The following is a 26,933-nucleotide window of genomic DNA, read 5'->3' on the forward strand; positions in this document are numbered from 1 at the left end:
GCTTCATCATAGTACCCAGGCTGTTCTTAAGAGTTCATACATATGGAAGGAGCTCTGGTGGCCTAGTGGCAAGAAGCTGCACTGCAATCCCAGAGGTGAGTGGTTCAAATCCACTAAATACTCTGCTGGAGGAGGAGGGGAAATCTCCTCCTGTACCAGTCAGATCTGATTTGATGGTACACACCAAAAAAATAATAAAATTAATTTTTTTTAAAAAAAAGAGTTTGTACATATGACAATCATGAAGATGGCACAGGACCGGCCAAGGTTGTAGTCAATTGCACACAGGAGGCATGATGTTCCTAAGCTGGAACCAATTCAAGGTCACCCAAAACCTACTGACTTTCACTGACTACTCACTATGTGTCAGAGCTGCTGTGTCTGCACTGTCTCATGGCCCTCACCCCACTCTTACTACAGAATAATGAAGATCCTTCTTATCTTGTTGATGAGAAAGTGGAAACACTAAAAGGCCACACAGAGAACCAGGAGAGAACTGGAAATCAATCCCTGGGGACAGTGGCCCCACAGCACGACTGCTTAACCCAATGGTGCTCTCAGTTCTCTCCACCAACAGCACGGTGAGCTGTCCCACAAGGGAGAAGTGTCGGCGCGCCTACCTTCCAGCTACATTATTTAAGCCACAACATTAGCTCACTTAGACAGGAAAAACATTTTCATAAAATATTCAGAACATGAAATATGAAAGAAAAGAACTAGATCCACAGGAAAGTCACTAATCAAAGTGTTTTTCCTATCCAACTGCTATGTGCGACTGGTATTTTATCTGGAGAGATAAACAGAGACAGACAGACAGAGATACACACACAGAGAGACTGATTTGCAGTTCTTTGATGATTCTATGTGAGATGTCTCAATCAGAAAGAGAATGGGGAAGTTGTCACAGACACCGTACTCAAGCAAGCAAGCTGACCTGTGCAGTTTCAGCACCATACAAATTCGCTTCAGAGAGACAAACAGACACATGTGGTGAAATTCTTTATGTGGAATAATTAATGGAGGTCCAAACATATGCGTGTGTGTGTGTATAATGAAGACCTTGGGAAAAGCTATCCTGCTTAGAAAAGTGAAAGGGACATAAAAGAGAGGCAGACCTTCAACAAATCAAACTGAAACAGGAACAACCACCATGAGCTTGAGCTGAGCAGGATTGAGAGGATGACACAGATAGAGTAAGGTTCCGGTCTCTTGTTCACAAGGCTATGATGAATTGGAGTCAATTCCATGATATCTTTAAAAAAAAAAATCCAAAAATATGTTTTTTAAAAAAATCATCAAAACTTAGGGCAATGGGAGTTTTGTTTGGGTGGGTTTTTGTTTGGGGTTTTTTTTTTTTTAATCCACAATTGGGATGCATTGCCGCAAATGATGGTAAATATCGAAAATATGTGTTTCTAAGCACGAAAGTGTGCGGCAACATGTTAAATGTTTTCTCACCAAGATGGAAGATGGAACGCCGGATGGGTGGACACAGTGAGTTACCAAGCACTCTTGTTTGCTGTACAGAGAATATGAGGCATCAGGGACAGGGTTGTGTTAGTATTGGTTGCTGGTTTTGCTGTATATTGGCTTGTTTTCTCTTTCGAGGAATGGGGCAATACTCCCCCCATTTATGATTTTAACATGCATAATTTTTTTTTTTAAATTTCCAGATCTGAAATCAGAAATGTGTTTTTGAAAGCATGTTCACCTTCCGTGTTGTGTTTTTGTTCTCCACCCACCCTCTCCCAAACAATATGACTAATGTGAGCCTGGCATTTAACCCATACACCTGAGAATAGAAGGGCTGTAGGAGCTGGTAGGCTAGACCACATGGGCCCAGCATCCATCCCTCTACTGGGGGGTCAAAGCCTAGGTGAAGACAAGGCAGCTGCTTGGCAGCTCTGGGCAGCAAATCCCAAGAACAGCGGTGAGATCTCCCAAATACAAAATACAAAGCAAACCAAACAAAAGAGCCCCACGGCCATTTTTCTTCAAAACTATGGGGCTGTAATTTAAACATTCATTTAACTGTATAGTAATAAACTGACATACCTTTTAATCTGTTTCTATTTGATAATATTTCACCTGCAGACTCTCTACGCCTCATGAAAACACACCCAGAATCCAAATCCCCACAGTGTGATATTTTGCACGTTCTCTAATTTTAAAGCATGTGTGCGTGTCAAGTCAGGTCAGCAAACTGCCCTGGAGAACTGCATCGGCATTTGGTATCTCCCTGAGAAGGCAAGGGTATGCGTCCAGCCACTCATCAGGGTGGGGCTGATCTGGGAAATGGGGTTAACACAGCTCTTGGCACTGGCATTGTTATTAGGAACAGTGAGACATCAAAGTACAGCTCAGTGGTTTAACTCTGTGGAGGGCCTACGGAGGCAGAATATTGAAGTTAAAATTTTGTTTCCATGATTATATGATTCGTGGCAATTATTTTCTCTGTATCTGTCTCTTCTTGTGTGCAAAATGGTGGGGCAGTGTGTCCCACATAACACTGCTAACTAAAAAGCCAGCAGGTCGAGTCCACCAACTGCTCTGTGGGAGAAAGACAGGCAGTCCCCCCCTGCCCCGCCCCCAAAGACTTACCAGAAACCCAGTGGAGGGTCCCTGTGACCTGCAGCCCACTCAGTGGCAGTGGGGAATGCCTAACACACAGCAATGTGCTACGAAATAACTGAGGGATGTTTGTAAAATAAGTTTGGGGACTATAGTGAGCTTGGCAGCCTACGGGTGAGAAACTGCACTACAATCTCAAAGGCACGTAGTTCAAATCCACCAGCCGCTCTGCAGGAAAAGTATGGGCAATCAATCTCCTGTGTATAATTAACTGCCTCTGAAAATCCACTGGAGGGTAAACCAAGGGGCAGTTCCAACTTGAAGGTACACAACACCAACAACAACAGGACCCAGAGAGGAAGCTCTGGTGGACTTCCTCTCATGGAGAGGGCTGCCATGCTAATCCAAAGGTGGGCAGTTCAAACCCACCGGATGCTCCGTGGGGGAAAGATGGGCCATCTTCCATGCAGTGTGAAGGGTCAGCTACAAGTTGTCTCAGCTTCATGGCAACGAGTGAGTGAGTACTTAGTGAGTGAAAACGAAGTCTAAGCTGCTTCTACTACCAATGCTTCTCTCACTACATTACCAGCACCACAACCAATACCGTTATCATTACCAACATTATTACCACTATCGCTACTAATAACAGTAAAACTAACTACTACCACCAGGGCTGGTGAGATCCGGCAGCTTAGTGCCAAGAGCTGTGCTGCTAACCCAAAGGCATTTGCCTCAAATCCACTAGTTACTTGGCTCGAAAAGATGGACAATCTCCTCCTACAGAAACTTACTGCCTCTGGAAACCCACTAGAGAGACAGTTATGAGTCAATTCAGACCTGATAGGATATCACAACAATAACTACCACTATAGCTACCACCGCCCCAGCAGCATGAGCTCCACCTTGAACTCGGCCCCTTCCTTCAGGACGTCAGGAGAGAACCTATTTGAACAGTCTGCACAGATTAAAAAAAACCTGATGACAACTCGAGGGAAAAGGTTCAGCAGTGACTCGCTGCATCTCCTGTTTGCCACCTTGAGACCCTCCACACTCAACATGCCATTTGCTGCTTGGAGCTCACGAGGCCTTCCCAAGACCCCATGTCTTCAATCGGAACCGATAAATGGTTCAAAGGGCCGCACGCTGTCTCCATAGAGAATCCTCTCTCCTTCCCAAGTTCTGTGAGGAATTCTCAATTTCTACTTGGCTGCCAACTTCTAGGAGAGGGAGGGGGGACATGGGACCAGGATTCCTAGCCTTGCTGCTGCCGAGGACAATACCCGGGCAGAGCCTAAGACGTAATTAACACATTTCAAATCAACATGTAAAACGTGTCAGATGCTTAAGTATTAATTAATATTTCTGCAAACTAATTACATTAGAATGACAAGGCCAGGAAGACACTAAACGAGTTTACTAATGTTGTTCCACTGCTCTTGTTGAAATGGCTGCATGGATTACCACTTTATTCAATATATTTTTTTTTAATTTACCAGAAAAGATCTAAACACCACAGTATTTCACAGCTATCATCATTTATTCATAGCTCAATAGAGGAAGTCGGAATAGCAATAACTCTTCCCCCCCGCCCCTTTCTAATTGTCATTCTGGTGAGATAAGTGGGAGATCAGCCCCGAGTCAAGCTACATTAGTGTCGGGAATCAGACAAAGTCACGAAATTTCTCCAAAGTGTGTTAGCATCATTTGTCATGAGCGTTTTGTGCTCAGCAACGGGGACTTTAACCCAAGGGGGTTTTTCAAGCCTGCTTCCCCCTGCTGAGTTGGTCCCAAAGTCAAACTGCCTAATATCAGATACTCTGACTACTGGCCATCGAGTTTCAAATGGTCCCATAAGCTCTTGTCAGCCTTGGTCTCCAATCTATTAAATGGGGATTCTTTTAGAACTCGTTCTCCCTTTTTTTTTTTTTTTTTAAAAAAAAAGGGAATGAAAGAGGCAATTTCCTAACAAATGCCTAGCAGAATGACTGGCAAAGCACAAGTATTCAATAAGCCATGGCTACTTCCACCATCACCACCACAATTATCAACATGTCTACTCTCCCATTATCAACACCAACATTATTATAATCATGGTAATAACCATCAACACCATGACCACTATCACCATGCATATTTCCAATGACATCACAGCCACCACTGTCACCACCATGATTACTCCCAACATCACCACCATTATTACAACCGTCATAGGTCTGACCATCACCATTTCAACAGTCACCGTCACCAATACCATTGCCATCAATGCTACATTACCTTCAACAGGACTATTATTACCAACACAATCACCATTATTATCCCCACTATCCCATTAATATCAGCACCTCTATCGCTTTAACTACCCCTTCAACATCACTATCACCATCAAGATTATCACCACTGTCAACAACTCCATTGTCCCCACCAACCACCACCATCATCAACTTCCTTACCCCACTGCACCTATCACAATCACCACTGCCATCATCACCACTCCTCCCAGTGTAACTCATTATCAACAAGCGTCATTAACTTCAATACTTCAATTCACTATTAGGTGCCAATCCACAGGTCAAGCTGACTAGTCAATTCTCTCGCCGTCCACCCCTTACCCATTCAGCCTCAGTTCAAGGAACTCTCAGTGTTGTTTACTAGACTTGATAAAATAATAAAAATGTGCCATGGTATGTGGTGTCCAAACACACAGCTCCAAATGCCTCGTACGGCTTCTAGAGCTGGTACCGCTGGGTGAATGAGAAAGGGAGACCCCTCTCTGACATCCTCCCCCACCAGCTGAGAGACTTGAGCAATTGACATGTTTACTCTCCCATATTAAATGAATTGTAGCTGACTGATTTAATCTCACCTTCAAGCTAATGCTATTGTTGTGCATCCTCGAGTTGGAACCAACACATAGCTGACCCTCCAGTGGGTTTTCAGAGGCAGTTAACTGCACAGGAGGAGACTGCCCACCCTCCTGTGGAGCACCTGCTGGATTTGAACCACATGCCTCTGGGTTAGCAGTGTAGCTTCTTATCACTGGGCTACCAAAGCTCACTAAGGCTATTGAAATATTAGTATTTTTCCTATCCTGCAGATAACTCTAGGTTATTACTCAAATGAGTCAGAGGTAGTAGGAAAAAAGATTGACCCATATTGAACACTCAGTTAAAAGTATCTGCTTACTTATCTGTGTATTTACTAAAACACACATGCACTGACAATATAGAGGTATCATGGATATTCTGTTTCTAGGGACTAAAGATGGGGAGCTGTGATGGCCTTGTGGACAGGGAATTGCACTCCCAACCCAAAGGTGTAGGGTTCAAACTCACCAGGTGCTCCACTAGGAAAAAATAAAAAATGGGCAATCTCTTCCAAGCAAGTAACAGTCTCTGAAACCCCAATAGAGCATGAGCTATGAGTCTGTTCCAACTCCATGGCAAAGAGAGAAGACTACAGGTATGGAAGTAGTTCCAGCAGTTGCCATCCAGTCAATTCTGACCCATTGCTATCCTGTGTGTTAGAAGTAGAACTGTACTTGGCAAGATTTTTTTCTTCTTCTTCTTCTTTTTTTTTTTTTTAAACAAATTTGCTATTGGTTTGTTGTTGTCTTGGTTGGGTTGGTTTTTGTTGGGGTTTGTTTTTTTTTAAAAACTGTTGCACATTTTACCCCTTCTCCCTCCTGCCCCCTCACTCACTTCACTTTTTTTTATTCATTCACTGTTGCACAATTACCTCCCTCTCTATGCTCCCCTCAGCCCTCTTTGCAAATGTACCTTTTACTCTGGGCTGTTGTCATACATATAATGCCTCCTCACATATTCATTTTAAACAGTTTTTTTCCTTCTGGAAGGCAGTATGGCATTTTCTCTAAAAGTTGGAAATAGAAATACCATTTGACCCAGCAATTCCACTACTAGGAATCCATCCTAAAGATTTTCAATGACTGATTTTTGGAAATAGAGCACTAAGCCTTCTTCCAGTGTATCTCGGCGTGAACCTGAACCTCCCACCTTTCAGTAGGCAGCTGCATACATGAACTGTCTGCACCACCCAGGACGCCACTATTCAGTGGTTGCTCTTTAAGGGTATGCATCAATGCATGTTCATCCAAAGAAGCCCCATTGCTAATAAATGTGTTCTGCACCATCCTAGAACCCCTTAGCCCGGTCTGGACACCAGCCACAATCTCTCTTCCCCCATCCTGGTTACAACTACTGTTTTCTATTATCCTTTCTCTCCTCCAAGGAACACACAATACCCTACTTGGATTTCTTTCTTCTTCTACAGCCTCTTATAAACCTATGCCCTTGTCCTGAGATTTCCATAAGCAACAAGCTCAATCCCCTTCCCCCTGGACAGTTTCTGAACATCCCAACACTTCCCTTCTGTCACCTCTCCCAGCCTTGTCCCATCTCCTCTGTGCAAGTGCTCTCATCAGGGACGAGTCAGTTTCCTCCCTTTACCATTGATAAAACATGCCGAACTCTTGGAATTATGCAACGTTACAGACTCTGACAGGCTGGAAGCCTCTGCTGTTCGGTCTAATTTGGTGCACGGAGTCTGAGAGCGGGAGTGAAATATGAGCCCGGGAGCGCATCTTTTGATCTTAAACAGTCAGAAGGTTGGAATGTATAATGCTATGGAAATAAATGGTGTCAAAACTGTAGGAAATAATTTATGGTGTGGGAATGGGTTTTGTGATCACAGAGCACTCACAAACGCTTGAAACAGAGAGTCAATGAGGCTGGTTGAGCTGTACCAGGGGAAGCCTTAGAAGAGCGAACTTGGAAGAGGGAAGACTGTCCAGGGGTTTAAAACCTCAGCTTTTACCTCTGAGAGAGGTGGGAGTGATCGCCAGTTTCACCTCCTGACACCACAGCAAGCTTTGAGGTCTGGTCCCTCTGGATATGCCTCCTAACCTCCCTTCTAATACCTCCATGACCTCCATGACTAGCAGCCTCAGCTTTCTCTTCTGTAAAACGTAAAAACACTGGTACTTACTTCTTAAATGTTAGTGTGAGCATGAAATTTACGAAGAGAAGCTATGAGAAATTATTTGTAGAGACCCTGGCTTATAGACAGATGCTAACTACAAGTTGGCTTACATTTCTTTGTTACTTTTATTCATTAATCCCTGTGTAATATACAAAGCAACAGCATAGAGATAGCTCAGGTGGCCAAACCAAAGATGGGTGACTTTTAATCTGCGGCCCTTAGGCCTGTTTTTAATTGGTTTTGGTCAAATATTCTTCTAGGTCCTATAGCCCTGGTCTGTCCACTTGCTGTACAAAGATAACTCGTGCTTGCTGTGAAGCTGAACACTGTGACACTGATTTGTCAAATGCAATAATGCTGGACAGTGTTTGATGGTGCTCCCCGATTAAAACAAGCCTGGAAGCAGGAGTGACATCCACTTTCGAAATAGCTTGCCTCCGGAAACCCTATGAGCCTGGAGAAAGGATGAAAGTTATACAAGTGTTAAGGTCTTTCGTTCATAGGGTCGCTATGATTCACCTATGACTCAACAGCACTTAACAACAACAATATACAATAGGAGGCTTTGGTGGCCTGGTAGGTAAGTGGTTCAAGTCCACTGCCTGCTCTGTGGGAGAAGACTGGTACTCTCCTCCTGTCCAGTCTCTGAAATTCAACCTGAAGGGTCAGCTCTGAGTCAGTTTCAACTTGATGGCAATGAGTTTGAGTGTTTTTAATGCACAACTAATGGCTTCCTTCCAAGTGTTGCTCAAAAACCTCAGAGTAACAGGAGGCTTTTTTGGTCTTCTCCTTTTTATAGTAGACACAGTGGGGGGGAAATCCCCACATAACTTTTATTATTGTGATGTGCTGAAAAGTAGACTATGACTCATAATGACCCTACAAACAACTCTGAATCGGATCCTATCCCGAGGCAACTTCACCATCTCTGACACACTTGACTCCGTTGCCATGGTCACTTCATCAAACCCTCTCATCCACGGTCTTCCTCTCCTGGACTGACACAATGCCCCTCGAAGCATGATGTTCTTCTCCAAGGACTGGTTTCTCCTGATAATATGACCAAAGTATGTGAGACAGAGTTTCAAAATCCTTGCCTCCAAGGAGCAGCCTGGTTTCACCCTCTCCAGGACAGAGCTATTCATTCTCTTGGTGGTCCACGGTATATCTGATACTATTCTCCAGCACAACAACTCAAAGGCGCGGATTCTTTTTCTGTCATTCTTAGTCATTGTCCAGCTTTCAGATGCATAGCAAGCCACTGGGAAGACCACAGCCTGTCCGATGCAGCACAGCCTCTTAACTACATCGTTGCTCATTAGCGCGCTGGAGAGGTTCCCTGAAAGCAATGTTTCTCAGGGCACCTTGTCTTTTGATTTCCTGACTGCTGGTACCAACGGTCTTGATTATAGAACAGATCTTTAATTAATTTTCATTATATAAAGTATTTCAAAGGAGTTTTGGTGACACAATGACAAAGCAATTGGATCCTAACCCAAAAGTTGGTAACTCAAACCCACCAGCAACTCTGCAAGAGAGCTAGCCTGGAATCTTCTTTGATAAAGATTAAAGCCCAATAAAACCCTACGGGACAGTCCTACAAGGATAAATATTGTATAAAACTGTTATTGTGGAGTGAGTATAAGAATCCAGGAGGGGTGGGAGAGGCCGGAAGCAGAGGGTTATGGATGTGCAGGGGGAGGGGGATTAATGATTGAGTTGTACAATTTGATGGGGGGGGCAGTGAGGGAAATGGAAAGAATTTGTTTGAATTTGTATTTGAGTTTTGTAAATAAACTACTAGAGGAAAGGAAAAATAGAGAATCTCTTCTAAAATTCCATATATTCTTCAATCCAAAGGACCATCATTTCCTTCCTTTAGCCACTTGTCTCATGTTCTCTATCATGAGTTCCATGTCCTTGTGTTCCATCTACCCATTAAGCCTCCTACATCTAACTTCTGTTTTCACCATCTCCATGGACAAAGGCTGTTGAGGACATTAATGGTTATCACCTACTTGACAAATCGAGTGCTGTTAGCTCAGCTCTAATTTCCCTTGGCCCTCATCAAATCACTCAACCCTCTTACCTCTTTGTTGTAACTCCCTTAATCTTTGGTTCACAAGAGAAAACTTGCTTTTGGTACTCAAGTTCATTCTCCTTCCCTACTTGTCTCAGCCCTGACAAGTAAAATAATCAAATCCACTGCATTTAAGTCCATTCCAACTCATCATGACCCAGCATCTGATTTTAAGGCTAAAATCTTTATGGGAGGAGAGTGTTTCATCTCTCTACCATGGAGGGACTTGTGGATATGGGGATTTGAACAGCCTACTCTATAGTCAGCAAACCGACAACTAATGTATTACATCATCAGGGCTTATTGTTCCAGTCCGACACATTATTTAAATGGTAATTCTCTGAACTTACAAGTTCTTTCCCATCTGCTTTTTATCATGTCCTTGACCCTAACTGATGACAGCCCACTCACTCTTCAAAGTCCATTCTGCAGATTTGAACAGGGAAGGCTAAGAGATGCTGCTTGTCTTGAAGTTCACTTATGTTTCAACACAAAATTCCCAAAATACAGAGAGGGGCTTTTGGAGAGGGTTTTATTCTTGTGAAAACCTTGGTGCTCATGAATCAACTGATAACATAACATCTATGATGTAGTATCCAACTAACAGTACCATATGATCTGGAGGGGGGGGTGATTGTGGTAAGGTTATATTTTTCAATTCCAGCATGCCTTAAATATACTAAAAAATATAATAGTTGATAGCTAAAAATCTAGCAAATCTAAAATCATCAACAATATCTTTAAAGGTTTTTTTAAATTAATTTTAATCAACATTTACACTTCAGTTAATTCATCATTGCACTTTTCTCCCTGCCCACCCCTCCCCTCCAGTTTGTTCTTTTCTTTGAAAAGTAAAAGAACATCAACAATATTTTCACTTGAGAATACCGAGTCCTTCACTGAAGGGCAGATGACATTCTAGTGTTATCACCTCGAGTCGGCTCCCATGTACAGCAACCTCATGTTTTACAGAGTGGCCTGCGGTCCTGTCCTGCACCATTCATTCCATGCCCATTGGTGTGCCTGGGTTCACTGTCGTGGCTGCTACGTCAGTCTATGTTACTGGGTGTTTCTCTTTTGTTTTCAGTGGCCAAACACTTTACAAAACATCATGTCTTTTTATAACAATTGGTCTTTCTTGACGATGGGTTCAGAGTAAGCAAGCCAAAGTCTATCCTTCGAGGGAATATTCTGGGTGCTTTTCTTCTGAGACTGACTTGGGCCTCCTTCTGGTAATCAAGTTCACTCAATATCCTCTGTCAATAACCACACGTGGAATGCCTTCATTGTTCTTCTGTCCTCTGTTTCGTGACCTAGGGCTCCCATGCATATATGACTAAAAAGATCACAGTACCTCTTAGTTATCAAAGTGACATCTTTGCTTCTGAACAAGCACATTAAAGAGGCCCTTTGCAGCAGACAGGAGTTCTGGTGAGCGCTGCTCACCCAAAGGCTGCATCTCTCTGGAGGTTGGCGTTCACCAGCCATTCTGCAGGAGGAAGAGGGACAATCTCCTCCTGTTTGATTTTCAGCCTCAGAAACCCATGGAGGGTCAGCTGTGAGTCAGTTCAAATGTGATGACAATGAGTCCTTTTGGTTTTCTGTCAACACAGAGCTTCCTAGAGCTTGATATTCTCTTGGAAGAAGCGTGGTTCAGAAGTTAAGTGCTCTGTCATTAAGGAAAAGGTCAAAGGCTCAAACCCACCAACAGCTCCGTTGGAGCCTGGTCCCCTAACCATTTACAGCCTTGGAAACGCTGTAGTTAGGTCTACTATTCCCTGTGGGGTTGGTGTGTTTCAGAATCAACTTGATGGCAATTGGTTACATTCTTTTGTGCTGGCTTCAAGAACAGAGAAGACTGTTCATAGGTGATTGGACAAAATGAGCCAAGGCCAAGGGTGCAGGCTTGCCGGAAAACACTGCTGATCTTCAAGTGGCTCTTGTCCTTGGGTGGAGGGAGGAGGGCCATTAACTCCAACCTAAATTAAGCCGAGTAACAGCACAGCCTGGATGGGTCTGATGCAGCCAAGGATGCAGGCTCACTCGTCAGTGCAAGTTCTCAAAGTCCACAGGCAGAGTTGGGTTACCAGTAAGCATGGCAGGCAGGGGCTTGATTCTGGTTACTTCCTATGTTCTGGTGAGTAGCTTCATTTATCAACCACACCAAAGGGTCTGCTCCTAGATATAGCTGGTATCTATCTTTCTCAAATCCACAGTACCCTCTTACAGGATCAAAACCTCCTTTTAAGTTGACGGTCCCTGATAGAGATGGAGAACCCATCCAGTAAGGAAGGTAAACACAGCTACATGTACTTTGTAATCGCACAACCCATCAGGATTGATTCACTAAGAAAGAACACCCAAGTCCACTCTTCCCAAGGGCAAGAATGAACAGTATTCCCCATAAGATTTACAACTTTGGAAACCCAACAGAGGTTTGCTAGAGTGGAAATGACTCGGTGGTAATGTTTAGGTCTCAGGAAAGGAGCCCTAAATAAGACATTTGACTGCTAACCAAAAGATTGGTAGTTCAAAACTGCCAGCTGCTTTGGGGCAGGAGTATGAGACAGCCTACGTCCACAAAGATCACCACCTTTAGAACTCTATAGTTCAGCTCTTTTCTGTCTTATGGAGTTACTATGACTTAAAACAGACTTAAACACTGCATCTAGAGTACCTAACTTAAAGTTCAAGCCCAGCCTTTGGGAGGACTTAACTCTAACCATTTGAGCACTCTGATGATTTGCCCACAGTCACATTAAGTTATAAGTTATGGGAACAGGAGGAGGCCTATTGAATCATTCTCAGTTTATCAACCTTCAAAGTACAGGTCTATTCTATGTAACATTCAGGGACCCACAGCTCCATTGCTCCTTCTAAGATACCCTGGCCTTTCAAAGGTGTGGGACAACAGGGATCAGCCTTCTGTTCATAGCAGAAGACATTCAGCACCTTCTCAAATGCACTTTCCTGTGATCAAATAGACCAGAAGATGTTCAGTGGGCTTTGCAAGCCCAGAATCGCTTTCCTAAGGTGAAAAGTTGAGAGTGGAGAAACAAATGATCCCTTGGCCTGAAATAAAGTTTCCTTCCTGAAGGGAAAAAAAGGGTTTAGAAGGAGAAGGCCTTCCACTCAAGCTCCTCCCAAGGCCACGAAGCTTCACCACCCTCCTTGTTTGTCTCTGCCATCATTTGGGATAGCGAAACTGCTGCATCAATCAATCCCAGTTGCCTCACTTTGCCAAGAAATAGAAGCGGGCCAATTTGTCAAAATGTAGGCCTTCCACTGGGTTTATATTGCCATTAAATTCTCAGCAGGAGATCATTAAGGTGAGGCAAGATGCCCACCAGTAACTGAAAAGAAATAATTTTTCCCCTGCTCTAGACATCTTCGCCTGCAACTTGCTTTGTTTGGCTGTCAGCACAGCCAACGTGAGGCTGGCGCTCCGACCCTGGTGCCAACGTGCAGTTGGTGGTGGAGAAAAATGCCGATGATGCAGGCATTTGCAAGGCAATGGCTGCGGCCAGGTAACCTGGCTTGCTCTCAGCAGGGTGAGCTGTGAGGGGGGAGAAATTGTATGCATTTGTGCGATAAAATGGGCTTAATGATTCTAAAGGGGAAGAAGTCCAGGAGACATACAGTAGCAACCTAGGAACAAAATGGAACCATGCGGTGCCAATTAATGTGCAAATATGTGTGTGCCTCGTTCGCATTCCATTCATCATGTGGACGTGGAAATTGGGCCATTTATCTGTTATATTATGTATGTGACATCTTAGTTTGGTTCTTACAGGCTGCTTGGGGACAAAGGGCCCTGTGCTTTGCGGCTAGCAGAGGGAATTTAAGATAAATTCTTCAGCTGTCATAAACATCGCAGGGCGGAATCTGGTCAGTAGGTAGATAAAGCTCTTCCTACTGCAGGATTTCTTTACACATACACCACCCCACCCCAAACCACAAACAGCACTTTTCAGTAGCTCCTGTACCAGCTTATTAAACATGTGTGTGGTGCAGGGAGTGGTGGCGTGTGCCATGACAAATCACTGGCACAAATGGCTTGCTGTCATGTTTTTCAGTCTAGATTTAGCAAACACCATTCACCTACTCACTGTCAGTCTGTACAGAGGAAGGGAATTGGCCAAGACATCATTCCCCACTGGATTCGGGGGGTGGGGGGGGTGTCGTAATTACTCTGGTCTCCACATTCCCCCCCTGGATTCAGGGGTGGGTGTTGTAATTACTCTGGTCTCCACATTCCCCCCTGGATTCGGGGGGGGGGGTGTCATAATTACTCTAGTCTCCACGTAGCCAAGGTCTCCTCCACTGGTTTCTGTGTCCATCACGACTGTGTGCACTTCACACCTCCCTCTGAAACCCACCGGCATGGCAGTGGATTCCAGCTCACCTCACGGCAGTCCTGTAGCACAGAGAGGAACCACCTCTGAGGGTCTCCACGCCTGGAAAGGAGTTCTCCAGTGAGGTGGACTGTCACAGGGGCTGCAACAATGGGCTCAGTGTGTCAGAGACGATGAAGATAGCACAGTTTCGGGCAGGATTCAGCTCTGCTGTTCATAAGGTCACTATGAGTGATGCTCAACTCAGTGGCACCCAACAACAGCAAAAAAGGGAGTCCCGGTGGCATGGAATTGCGATGCCAATGCAAAGGCAGGAGGTTCGAATCCACCCACTGCCCTGCGGGAGAAGGGTGGGCAACCTGATTCCTCCTGTGCCAGTTACTGCCTCTAAAACCCTGCTGGGGGCAGGGTCAGCAATGGGTCAGTTCTGATCCCATGGTATCCAACAACAACAGCAACAGCAACAATAATCTTTATGGAAAAAGACTGAGCTCAGTTGAGAGGCTGGTTAAGTTCAAACTGCCAACCTTTTAGTCTACAGACAAGCACTATAGCCACTGTAACACCAGGATCCTCTGTGCTTCCCCTCAAAACCCAAACCCACTGCCATCAGGTCAATTCTGACTCTCAGCTACACAGTCAGGACAGGGTTACACAGGCAGCAGCAGACTGCCTTCTCCTGTGAAGTGGATTCAAACAGCTGACTTTGGCTTAGCAGCCAAGCACTTTAACCACTGTGCTATCAGGGCTCTGCTGTTCCTGACTTGACTCAGAAGTTGAGGAGTGAGTGTGTATGTGTGTGGGTGGGTAATTTGGGAAGTAAAAGGACCACACGGAAGTACTTTTCTGGAGTCACTATTATTTACCTAACTGAACATGCCATGAATATGGATCACACATTAACTAACGGTGATGGCTTGTTTTGATGAATTGCCATTAGAAATTCAATTAATAAAAGGTTACCTCCCTGCAGTAGTGCAAAAAAAAAAATGATATGGTTTACAGCAATTACAATTGAACCTCAAAAACAATGGTTATGAGCGAGAAAAAGATGTTGTACTGTTATTCTTTTTTAACCTATTCGATCTAGGAGTTAGAGGTCTGGGGGGAGGGGAATGAATGCATTAAAAAAACAAGTAAGTTTAGCCCTTAAAAAAAAAAAAAGAATTTCTTTCTGGTGTGGCAAAAAACAGGGCTCCAACTGATTCCAATTCCACTGCCTGCTGGGCATTTGCGTTTCCATTCCAGATACGGAGAATCAGAGTCTACACTTTAGTAAGACCCTCCCTGCACTCCCAATAAGAATACAGAAATAAGTGGTGGTGGTGGTGGTGGTGATAGTGATGGTGATGGTGGTGGTGGCGGTGGTGGTGAGCTGTCAAGTTGGAACCGACCCGCAGCTGATCCTCCAGAAGGTTTTCAAAGACAGTATGTTGCCCTGGAGGAGACTGCTCACCCGTCTCCCACAACAGACGAAAATCACCTGGGAATCCAGAAGCAGCATTTGAGCAGCTTGTTTAAATGTAGATACACTCTGGGGTGGAAATGGAAGTTCTCAGCAGCGGTTTAAACTGGAATGAACCAGTTGGAGACATTGTGTAAGAAACAAGACTAAGGCAACTTCTAAGGAGTGGGAGCGATCTCTGACTTGGAGTCCTGCAGAACTGTGCTCTACGGGTCAGCCAAGGACTCCTGTTCTCTGGTGTGTCAATTACCAGGGCTTTTCTTCTGCGGTACCTCTGGGTGAACTCAGACCTACAACTCTGTGGTTAGCAATTAAGCATGCTAACATTTCGTACCACCCAAGGACGTCTTTATTACAGTAAAATAACATAGGATAATAAGAGCTGCCATTTCGACATTCACCACGTTGTTTAGCCATCATCCCATTTCCCTTTTTCACAACCTCTTCATCTTCCTAACAGTATTGGCTATTTTTACCTCTTCACAGTCCCTGGTAAATGGTAGTAATCTTCCATGTCTACATATTTTACTTGTGGTAGATGACACAAGTGGGATTATTCAATATTTGTCCTTTGGCATCTGACTGATGCCACTCAGCACGAATTTTGCAAGGTTTATCCAAAGTTGTAGCATGTATCATGACTTCATTTCTCCTTTTGGCTGAATAATAGTTCCTGCCATGGATATACTTCATTTTGTCCATCCATCCATCCACCCACCCATCCATCCATCCTTCGATGAGCACATAGTCTGCATGCTTGAGTGTCTCCACATTTCTTCATCCCGTTCCTCTCCACTCTAGTAATCTTCCTTCTTCCTTTCTTGTGCTTCTGTCTCTCTCATGATCCTGCTTTATAGTTCTTGTGTCTGTAGTTTCTTTTCTGCCAAGTAGCATCGTTTTTCTCTTACTGTTACACACAGTGTACAGTATAGAGTGCACCCATTTTAAATACACAGTATGATAAATTGTCTCTCTCATGGTTACCTGTGTAACCACCCCTGGATGAAGGTGCTGAGCTTGCCCATCACTCTTGGAGGATCCTTATGCCCCTTCCCACACGATACCTGTGGGCAGCAACCACTATCATTATTTTTAGCTGCAGAGATGGATGCCGTCTCTAGCTGTATGTGTGCAAACGGATTACACAGTCTGTATCCTTCTGTTCTGACTCTCCTTCCCTCAGCATATGGTTCTGCAATTCACATGGGTTGTCTCATATCTACAGCAAATGCATTTTCATTCCTTCAGTTGTATCTCATTATATGCCACAATTTTTTTTTTAAAAAAAGCGCTACTATCAGGCCAATGGGCATTTAGTATGTTCAATGGGCATTTAGTATGTTTAGTCCATGTTTTTGCGGTTGTTTTTTTTCCATGGTTTTTGTGTGCTGTTGAGCTGTGAACCGATTCATAGCTGACCCTTCAGCAGGTTTTCAGAGGCAGTAAATTGCACAGGAGGAGATTGCCCAGCCTTCTCCTGTGGAGCAGCTGGTAGATTTGAACTGCATGATTTTGGGATTGCAGTGCAGCTTCTTACCATTTGTTGTGGTTGTCAAGTATGGCTCATAGAGACCCTGTGAACAGCAAATCTGACCCCTGTCCTATCCTGTGCCTGGACACTATAATAAATAGAGGCCTGACGGCACCATGGACTAAGCATTGGGATGTTAACATTAATGTCTGTGGTGTGAACCCACCAGCCACTCTGTGGAAGATGAGGCAGTCTGCTTCTATAGAGACTTCATGCCTCAGAATCTCTACGCCAGCTCTCCGTGCCACAGGGTCTCTATGAGTTGAAATCAACTGGATGGCAGTGAGATTTTTATGAGGGGAAGATAGATAAAACACTGATGATCATTCTTATGCTGTCTTTTCATACACCCAGTATTTCGTTTCTCTCAGGCACACAATTTAAAGTGCAACGGTGAGGTCATTAAACAATATGTAACCAATGTTCAAAGCACTTCCACTCCTTGAACCTCATTCCTTAATCTGTAAAACGGTGATAATGAATATTCCACCATATGTGACTGCCGAGAAACTGAAAAGAGGTAACATGTGTAAAGGTGTTTTATTGTTTTTGTTTCCTTGTTTTAAATTGCCAAATGGATTCATGTGGGGGGCTGCATCGAGAGCAAAGGAAAGGAGCAGAGAGAAGACCTCAAAACACAGATCTGTCCATGGCGCTGATCTAGAGAGCCCACCCAGCCAACCCCTAGGGAGGGGCGGAGCTAACAATACTGAATACTAAGTGAGGGAGGGCAGAGCAGAGGTGGGAGGATGGGTGTGGGGGCCAGAGTGTCACAGGATTTGATGGGTGGAGGGAGGCATGGGTAAAGGAAGTAGGAAAGATCCAGTGTGAAAAACAATCTATAAGAACTTTGTAAGTAAATCAGTATAAAACAAAAATTTTCTTTTTAACACTCTGTACTGAACCACAATCTGGGGGTTTTACACTCTATGGCGCCAAAAGCCAGCACATGGGTCCCGACGAGCCACAGTTAGGAATCCTAGCACCCTCAACAGCCCCATTTATTCACTCAAAGTCCTTAGGGAAGTTTGTGAACTGTCCTGAGCTTCAGTTTCTGCTTCTAGAAATGACAAGTTATCATTATGGTTGTTGGGTCGCCTAAAATTAGTCCAACTCATAGTGACACTATACATCATGGGATAAAATGTGGCCAGAACCTGCATCAGCTGTGCCATCAACTGCTGTTGTGTTTGAAGCTACTGTTGCACTCATAATGTAAGACTTCTCTTTGAGTGTCTATCTCTTTTCTGCCGACCTCCTAAGCACAATGTCTTACCAAGCACGGTGACGTCTTCCGTCAGAGACTGGCCCTGCCTGGTAACATGTCTAGAGGATGTGAGATGAGAGCCCTCATACTCACTTCTAAGGACTATTCTGGCTGCACTTCTTTCAAGAAAATCTGTTCTTTTGGTAGTTTATGGTATCCTCAATATTCTTTATCCATACCACAATTCAAAAGAATCGATTCTTTTTCACTCTCTCATATTCACTGCCCTTCTAAGCATACAAAGTAAATGGCAATAAGATCATGGCGTCAAATTAGGCACACCTTAGTCTTCAAAGTGGCATTCTTGCTCTTCATTATCTAAAAGAAGTCCTTTGCCGCACATGCGCTCAGTAAAATGCACTCTTTCCTGGCAGCTGTTTCACTGAACATTGATTGTGGATCCAAGTCAAACAGAACCCTTGACAACCTCATTCTTTTTCTACATTTAAGGAATTACAGTCACATCCACTCACAGCAGTGGAGTTGGAAGTGACTGGAGAGCTGACCCTCCAGTGAGTTTCTGAGGCCATAAATCTTACAGGAGGAGATTACCTATCTCCGCCCCCCATCCTCAGAGTTGCAAGGGGATTGATTCAAGCTGCCAGGTAGACTCAGCATTTGTGTGAACAATTCTCTACATCAGGACTCCGGACACTGACTATGGACCCGAGTCAAATGAGATCCTTAACAACTTCATGTTTTTTTCTCCTCCCTTTCATGGATTATAACACCAAGACCAAACCCACCACCAGCTAGTCTATTCCATCTCATAGCAACCGTGTACGAGCCAGACCTTGTAATAGCCATCATCCCATTTTTTGGTGGGAGTTTTATGAGAAGATCCATGTGCAGCATATACAAGGATCAATGACGTGGAACAAATGCTGAATAAACAGAAACAGACACAGCTGTTACCGCAGCTCACAAGTATAAACCTTGCAATTCATTTTTAATGTTTGCAAGGGCTTCATGAATTGTGTACGGCCATTGCCATGTTCAGACCAGGAAACTAAGTTTGGGCAGAAAAAATAGCATGAAGAGACACAGGGTTTCGCTCAGTGGGGCAAGAGGAACATGCTTACAACGAGACAGAACTTTGGAGTGACTGGAGGCAGGAGTTCAGATGTCAAAGTTACCAGCCACTCCTGTTCAAGCTATTCAATACACATTTCATGAAATGTCTCAGATTAGCCCTTGTCAATCTCAAACTCAGAACCATGTAGACCACTTACCTGCTGTTAATGCAGTTCCAAACCGAGACACCCCCGACAGCTCAATCATACTTCAAGTACCCATTTCACTATTTTACCAAAAGAAAATCATCTCAAAACACCCTACTTCCAAACAACAAGAAGAAAAAAGTAGAAAATGCTTACTACTTCAACTTTGCCGGCAGCCAGGCTTGCTGAAACCTGTGAGTTTAAGGGAGGGAGGAGAGAAAGAAAAAAAAGAAGACGACATTAGCATTGATTCAACAAGAAGGTAATTGGATTAATTGTCTTTTTAAAGGAACTGGCATCAATAATTTGTTATGACCTGAGGGACAATGGGTAGGGAACACATACACACAGACACTTTTTCTCCTACCCAGCACAGCGACAAGATTTGTCTTTCTAGTCCTGTTTAGAAGGTGAACAGGATAATTAATATTTTCAACACATTATAACAATCTTGCCAAGAAAAAAAAAATAAAAAAGAGGGAAGGCTGTGTGCAATGCCCGTGCACTGATAATGATTAAGTGAACACTGGAAAACCAAAGGCATTGAAGACATCCTATAATTTTTCTCTTATTATTTTTTTTCCCTTCCAAGTTTCAAGTGTTCTAGAAAGCACTGCGTAAGGACAACCACAATTACAATCACAACAGCAATAACAAATGTTCTGTTTGTGGGCTGCCTCATAGTGTTGCGAGATCAAGAGCAGCCTCGGCACTGAGTACTATGCGTTTCCTAGCTCACTTCATCTCTAGAACAATTTCCGTGGTTCCGATTTCCCAGACATGGGCATTGAGGCCTAGGAAAGTGAGGCAATTGTGTCAAGGACACAAGGCCCTTGTAAGTGGAAGAAATTTGATTCAATATCAGAAGAAATCCTGTAGACCTTGGGGCTTCTAGCCTCTCGTCTTGTTTTAGACACCTCCACCACCAGGGACATTCAAGGTTCAGTGGCAGAACTGCCCGTTTTCCATGCAGAAGATCTGGCTTCAACACTTAGACGATGCATCTCACACGCAGTGGTCAATCATCTATCAAGAGCAGGTCTGTGTGCTGTTGTGCCTTTGAAAGGGTTTCAATGGAGTGTTCAGGCTTAAGTAGACTAGAAAGAAAGACCTGACAATCCACTTTGAAAAATTAGCCCATGAAAATTCTGTAAAGTCAGGACAAGAAGTAATCATGGAGCTAGGGCAGCATAGGGCAGTGTTCTTTTCCACTGTTTGTAGGGTCTCCAGGAGTTAAATGCTAACACAACAGGAGAGAGCAACATAACAGATTAATTCACAGCCACATACTTGAGGTAGGTAAGACCTTTTTATGAGAACTCAGAGAATATTGCACCTAACACAACAGATTGATTTGGCCAAACCTGTCATTTATTCTCAGTAGACCAATATCATCTTGTAGCCATGAATCCAAGCAACTTGGTTTCTTGAGCTAGCTGGTCAGTCCCTGTAGCTCACACCAGCTTCTCCCTTCCTTCACCCCCAGGGAAGAGTCTAGCTCTCATCTAAGCTATTTGCCTCACCCCCACCCCTTGTATGTAGCGCAGACAGTGTTTCCTTCTCACTAGGCAGCTGTCAAGCACCATTATCCTCCTAAGTGGGAGGCCAGCCTTCAGACTGACTGCAGCCAAGAGACTCCCCTTGCCACGGCCAGAGGCTCACCAAGCCAGAAATCTAAGAACCAGCCTGGAAAAACGTTCCAAAATGTGACCGATGTCAGGGGCCAGTACCTCCCTTCCACACCCTTTTCCTCCTCAACTTTTCATGGGTATGTCTGAGAGAGGAGTCGATTCCTAGCAATCCACTACAGTCCTGAAACACAAGCAGAGATAATCCCTTGGCAACACAATTGTGTGTGCACGCACACAAGCTTGAGTGTGCAACTATTTTCTTTTGAAAACCAATGGGGATATGTGAGACACAAAACAGCAGCCTTCCTTTCTGAGAGCAGTGCCGGCTTAGGACAGAACTCCCACATTCCAGGCAGCACGTGTGGGTTTGATTGCTGGCCACCAGAGCTCATGTAGTCACCATCTGTCTGTCTGTCAGTAGACACTTGCATGATGCTATGATACTGAACAGATTTCAGAGGAGTTTTCAGACTAAGAGGAACTAGGAAGAAAGGCGTGGAGACCAAGGTCTAAAGTACTATGTGTTATAAGTAATACATTGTCTTTAAAAAATTATAATAGGAGAACAGCTAAAATTCAAAGTTTGAAAACTCGGTGGCTAAGCAGGAGTGGCATCCGCTTCCTAAACAACATGCCTCCGGACACTCTATGAACTTTGATAAATGTTGATAGTTGTAGAGGGGCTTCTGGCCTTTTGTTCACAGAGTCGCTATGAGTCGTGTCAACTCAAAGGCAATCAACAACAACAACATCAATGAGTAATAAAAATGAATAAAGCAGGCTGCCTGTGAGACACTAAGGAATGGTGGGGCCTGTGGGAAAAGTCTGGAGATTGCCAACTCCACTTAAAGTCATTTGAATTCAATCTAGAAAAGGCAAGGTGTGGTTCTAGGTAAAAAGAACACACAAGCAGTCCAGGTTTGGCTCCTGGGCTAAAAATCCTCAAACAAAAAACCAATCCAAACTCATTGCCCTCAAGTTGCTTTACCATCAATTTGACACTGACTCTTATCAGCCCTACAGGTCAGAACAGAACTGTCCCTTATGGTTTCAAAGGCCCACTATCCTATCTTTCTTCTACAGGTGATGGGTTTGAACTGCCAACTTTTCCATAAGCAATCAAGTGATTTAACCCTTTTGTCACTAGAGATAATTGCACAAGTAGATAAGTAAGTGCTCTTTGACTAGCTGAATGGCTGGAGTTCAAACCAACCGAGAGGCATCTTGGAAGAGAGGACTTTCACTATGCTTCCCAAAAGCCACACTCGGGCATGCTCTATGGAGCAGTTCTCCCCTACACACATGGGGTTGCTTGAGTTACAACTCAAAATAGCACTGCCATTCCTCATTATCACTGAGCTGATTTTGACTCATACTGACCCCACAGGACAGAACTGAACTGCCTCACTGGATGTAAGAATGTGTAAATCTCAATGGGAGCCGAGTGCACATCCTCCTCCCACAAAGCAGCTGGTCGATTCAAACTGCCAATCTGTGGGTTTGCAACCCAACACTTAACCCATTAGCAACAACACTCAAACCAAACCACTGTAATCAAATCAATGCCAACTCATAGAGAGCCTTAGAAGTTCATAACATTTCCAGAATTACAAATCTTTACAGAAGTAGACTGGCACATTTTTCTTCCAAAGAAAACCTGATGGGTGTGACCCATAGACCTTTTGGGAAATAGTAAAGAAGGAGCTTTAACCCCTGTGCCACGAGGGCTCTGTGATCATCCAAAAGGCACACGGTTCAAATCCACCAGCAGCTCCATGGGAGAAGGATGGGTAATCGCCTCTTCTACAATTAACTGCCTCTAAAACCCTACTGTTGGGTCAGCTATGTGCTGGTTCTGACTCGGTGGTACTCAACAACAACAGGTTATATCTATATCACAACCTATATTACGCGGTAGTTAGAAAGAATGAGAAGGATCTTCCTGTTCTACTACAGAAAATTCTAGACTATGTACAATTAACAGCAAAGGAAAGGTGTAGAACAATAAATGAGAGATGGTAATAATTTCTAAAAAGTAAAGTTGTATGTATGTGCATATATAAACACACTATCTGCACATAAGTGGACAACACACAAAGAAACACATCAACAAACACATATACCCTCTTAGATATACATTGGAAAGAACCTTGAAAGCAGCACACAAAAACTGACAAAAGTCTATCTTTGAGGAGGAAACAGGAACTGGACTAGGTCTTAATCAACTGGAGAGCTTTCTCTCTTTAAAAACTAAGTATAAGAGATGTTTACATTAAGAATGTAACTATGTATTATTCATATAATTAAAAATTAATCTAAATGATAATGAATATAAAGTTATCCAGTACTTTTTCATTAATAAGTGATCTCATAGGAATGCTGGCTTCTTTCTCTCCTCAGTGACTCGGAGCCAAAAGCAACCAGGTTCCTTATGCATGAATGGTGACAGAAAGAAGGCGAGGCATTTGATCAGACAATAGGGAATGGTGAGGCTTGCAGCCAAGTTGAAAATACCCTATAAGTCAACTAAGATGTAATTCCTTATATTGGATAAATACACTCAGCAAAAAATGATAAAATTTACTGAAGACTCTTTCGAGAACTGATTTCCTCTCTATAATGTGTTCAGGGCAAATCTGATAGTTCTAACTATGTTAGGTTCACTTCTAGAATATGTAGCTCGTGTCAGTGGGTTGCCCCCACAGGACTCAGGGCTTGAATGACATGGACTGTAGCTGGAAAGTATGTTGGGCAAGTTAGATGGAAGGCAGAGGCATGCTGGATGAGGGAGGGAGGGCTCTTTAAGGGATGCAAATGCTTAAAGCTCAGTCTTTGGGCTTTTATCTTGTCAGCAGCAGGAGCCTTCAGAGGGTCCCAGCAGGGAGCTGATATGATTAGAACCACGTTGGAGGTGGCCCTTCTGTGGACCAGCACAAGGCAGAGAAGAGACACAGGAAAACTCCCAGCAGGGCATCCCATAAGGCTTTGTTCCATCCATTCCCCAGCCTTTTAATCATTATGCTTCCTCTTCTTCAGCATGGCTTCATGTGTTTGAAATTGCAAACACTGACATTAAGGGTTTCTTCCTCCCTTGTGCTGTGAGCTTGATGGAAGGGAGCTTGCCTTTCAACCTTCACTTCCACTTTGGATGCTGATTCTTAGGCCACTTCTTTTCTTAGACAGGAAACCTGAGGCTCATGAACATTTAAGGACCTTTCCAAAGTCACACCAGCGATGGTCAGAAATGGGATCTGAAGTGAGGCTGGATTCCAAAGTAGCCTTCTAGAACCAGGGAGGGATTTTTGCCACTTGCTTGCAAAGTGACTAAACAGACTTGCTTCCAAACACACTAAATAAAAGAAATCAAACCAAATGCAATAGCATCAAGCTGATACCCACTCATAGTGACCCAGTGGGCCAGAGCAGACCTTCCCTAAGAGGTTCTGGTGGCCCAGTGATAGAAAGCTGTGCTGCAATCTCAAAGGCACATGGTTCGAATCTACCAGCTGCTCTTCCAGGGAAACCTGCTCTACCTCTGGAAACCTGCTGGAGGGTCAGCTATGGGTCAGTTTCTACTCGACAGCACACAACAACAAGAAGAAGGGGTTCTGGGGGTTGTCATCTGTACAGGAGCAGACTGCCACATTTTTCTATGTAGAGGCTGGTGGGTTCCAAGGAATGACATTTCAGATAATGCTCAAAGCACTTTACCACCCAAGATGATTCCAAGTCATAGCACCTTCCATCGGCTACCGAGAATCACGGCACACTCTGTAACTACCACAGCCAGCTTTACTCTCACCTAGCTCCTGTACAATTCATTAGTGCCAAACTTAGACTGTTAAGGAACAAAAGTCATAGAATACATTTTTTAAAAAATATTGCAATAAAAGCAAAATGTCAGTTAAAGAGATTGTCAGTAAGTGAGAAGTTAGGGATCATCTAATTGACTCAGATTCTGATGATCTTGTTGCTGTTATGAACCCTGGGATGCACTGACTGATAGCTGACCTTCCAGGGTGATTTTCAGAGGCTGTAAGTCACATAGAAGCAGGCTGTTTTCTCTTGCACGGTAGCTGGTGAATTTGAACTCTCTGCCTTTGGGTTGGCAGCGCAACTCCTTACCAGTCAGGTAACAGAGAGAAACCCTACCCGATCCTGTGTCGTTCTCTCACTCTCTCCTGGGCTGTTAGCTCACTGTCAAGTCATCTCACAGAGGCTCTTCCTCTCCTTTGGTGACCCTCTCTCTACACTGTAAAACATACAATAGTTTCATGCATTCTAGGACAATCTCAGCCCAGAACAAAACATCACAAATGTACAGCTTAATCCCAGAGGCAGGTGGTTTGAATCTACCAGCTGCTCCAAAGGAGAAAGCGGAGAAATGTCCTCCCATGTCTCTGAGAACCCACTGGAGGGTCAGCTATGAGATAGTTCTGACTCAACAGCACACAACAACAGAACAGAAGCAGAAGACATGATACCTAGTATTTTGAGCTCCACTGTACAGAACGTGGAGGCTTGTGAACTGTCTACCCTAAAGCCCACCCCTTTAGGGAGCTTTCTGGAAGCAGGCAGCTTCCTCAAGCCCCTTCCTCCATCTGGCATGTCTTATATCAGAATTTGGTCCCAGCAGGAATTCAGCCCAGATTTTTTAAAGGTTCCTGGCTACCACGACTGAAAATTTTGATCAAAGATTATGTAGCAGGATCTTGCTTAAGAAGAGTAAAATGTGGAGCAGAAATATAAATTTACATAGAATCCAGACATTCTGGATCCATGGAAGCTGACTGAATCCTCAACACTCTTGCCCCTGTTGTTGTATGCCACAAAGCTAAAATCAACCCATGGCTGACCCTCCAGTGGTTTTTGTAGGTAATAAACCACATGAGAGGAGACTGCCATTCTTCTCCCACAGAGCAGCTGGTGGATTCAAACTGCATGCCTTTGGGATTGCAGTGCAGCTTCTAACCAGCAGGCCACCAGAGCTCCCTCTTTTTCCCCTAGATAATCTTTAAGCCTTTAGCCAAAAATACTCTCTGAGGTCTCCTTAAAAATCAAAGAACAGTTTAGCTTAACTAGTAAAGAATGTCTGCTTTGACATTATTCTTTTCTAAAGAACTATCTCTATGGGATCAAAGTGACAACAGAACTCAGAAAATTCGATAGGAATCTTAAAGGGCAGGGAATTTATGTTAATTGGGGAGAAATAATTTGTAAATGGAGGGTAAAAACGGCTGATTGACTTGGACAATGGAATCAATGTCCCTGAATTGTACACATAGAAATTATTGAATGGTTGTGGGGTTTTTTTCTGTGTATATTTTCAACAACACCCCCAAAAGAAATAATATTTTGGATATGTAGCTGTCAAAACAGAGCAAGCCCATTCAGAGTTGTTATTCACCGCCATCCCCTATTCCCACAGGCCCCAGACATGCCCAAAGAATAAACACCTTTTAAAATTCTTCTCGAAAACACACAGGGTTTCTCTTAATAACTCTCACTGTCAGAAATGAAATATTTACATGTACTTGCTTTGCCATTCTGGTAGCTCCTAACCTAAGAATAGTTTTACTGATGGAGCTGAGTGCCTGACTTGGGTCTAGCTTGCAAATGATACTGATAAGACCAAGAGGGTATTGTGCGGATAGGGAAGGGAGAGGGAGAGGGAGCGCAGGCAGAGGAGGCTTAGTGGGCAGGGCCTGGCAAATCCCTGCCCTTGGTCTGTCCTTGAAGTTGATGCATCAAGGAAGGTTAAAGTATTTACAGCACCAGGTTGATGGGTATCTCACAGTGACTGACGGGCCCATCA

The sequence above is a fragment of the Elephantulus edwardii genome, unplaced genomic scaffold, assembly GCF_000299155.1.
Source record: "Elephantulus edwardii isolate Elephantulus edwardi_28Jun2011 unplaced genomic scaffold, EleEdw1.0 scaffold00162, whole genome shotgun sequence".
Taxonomy (NCBI): Eukaryota; Metazoa; Chordata; class Mammalia; order Macroscelidea; family Macroscelididae; genus Elephantulus; species Elephantulus edwardii.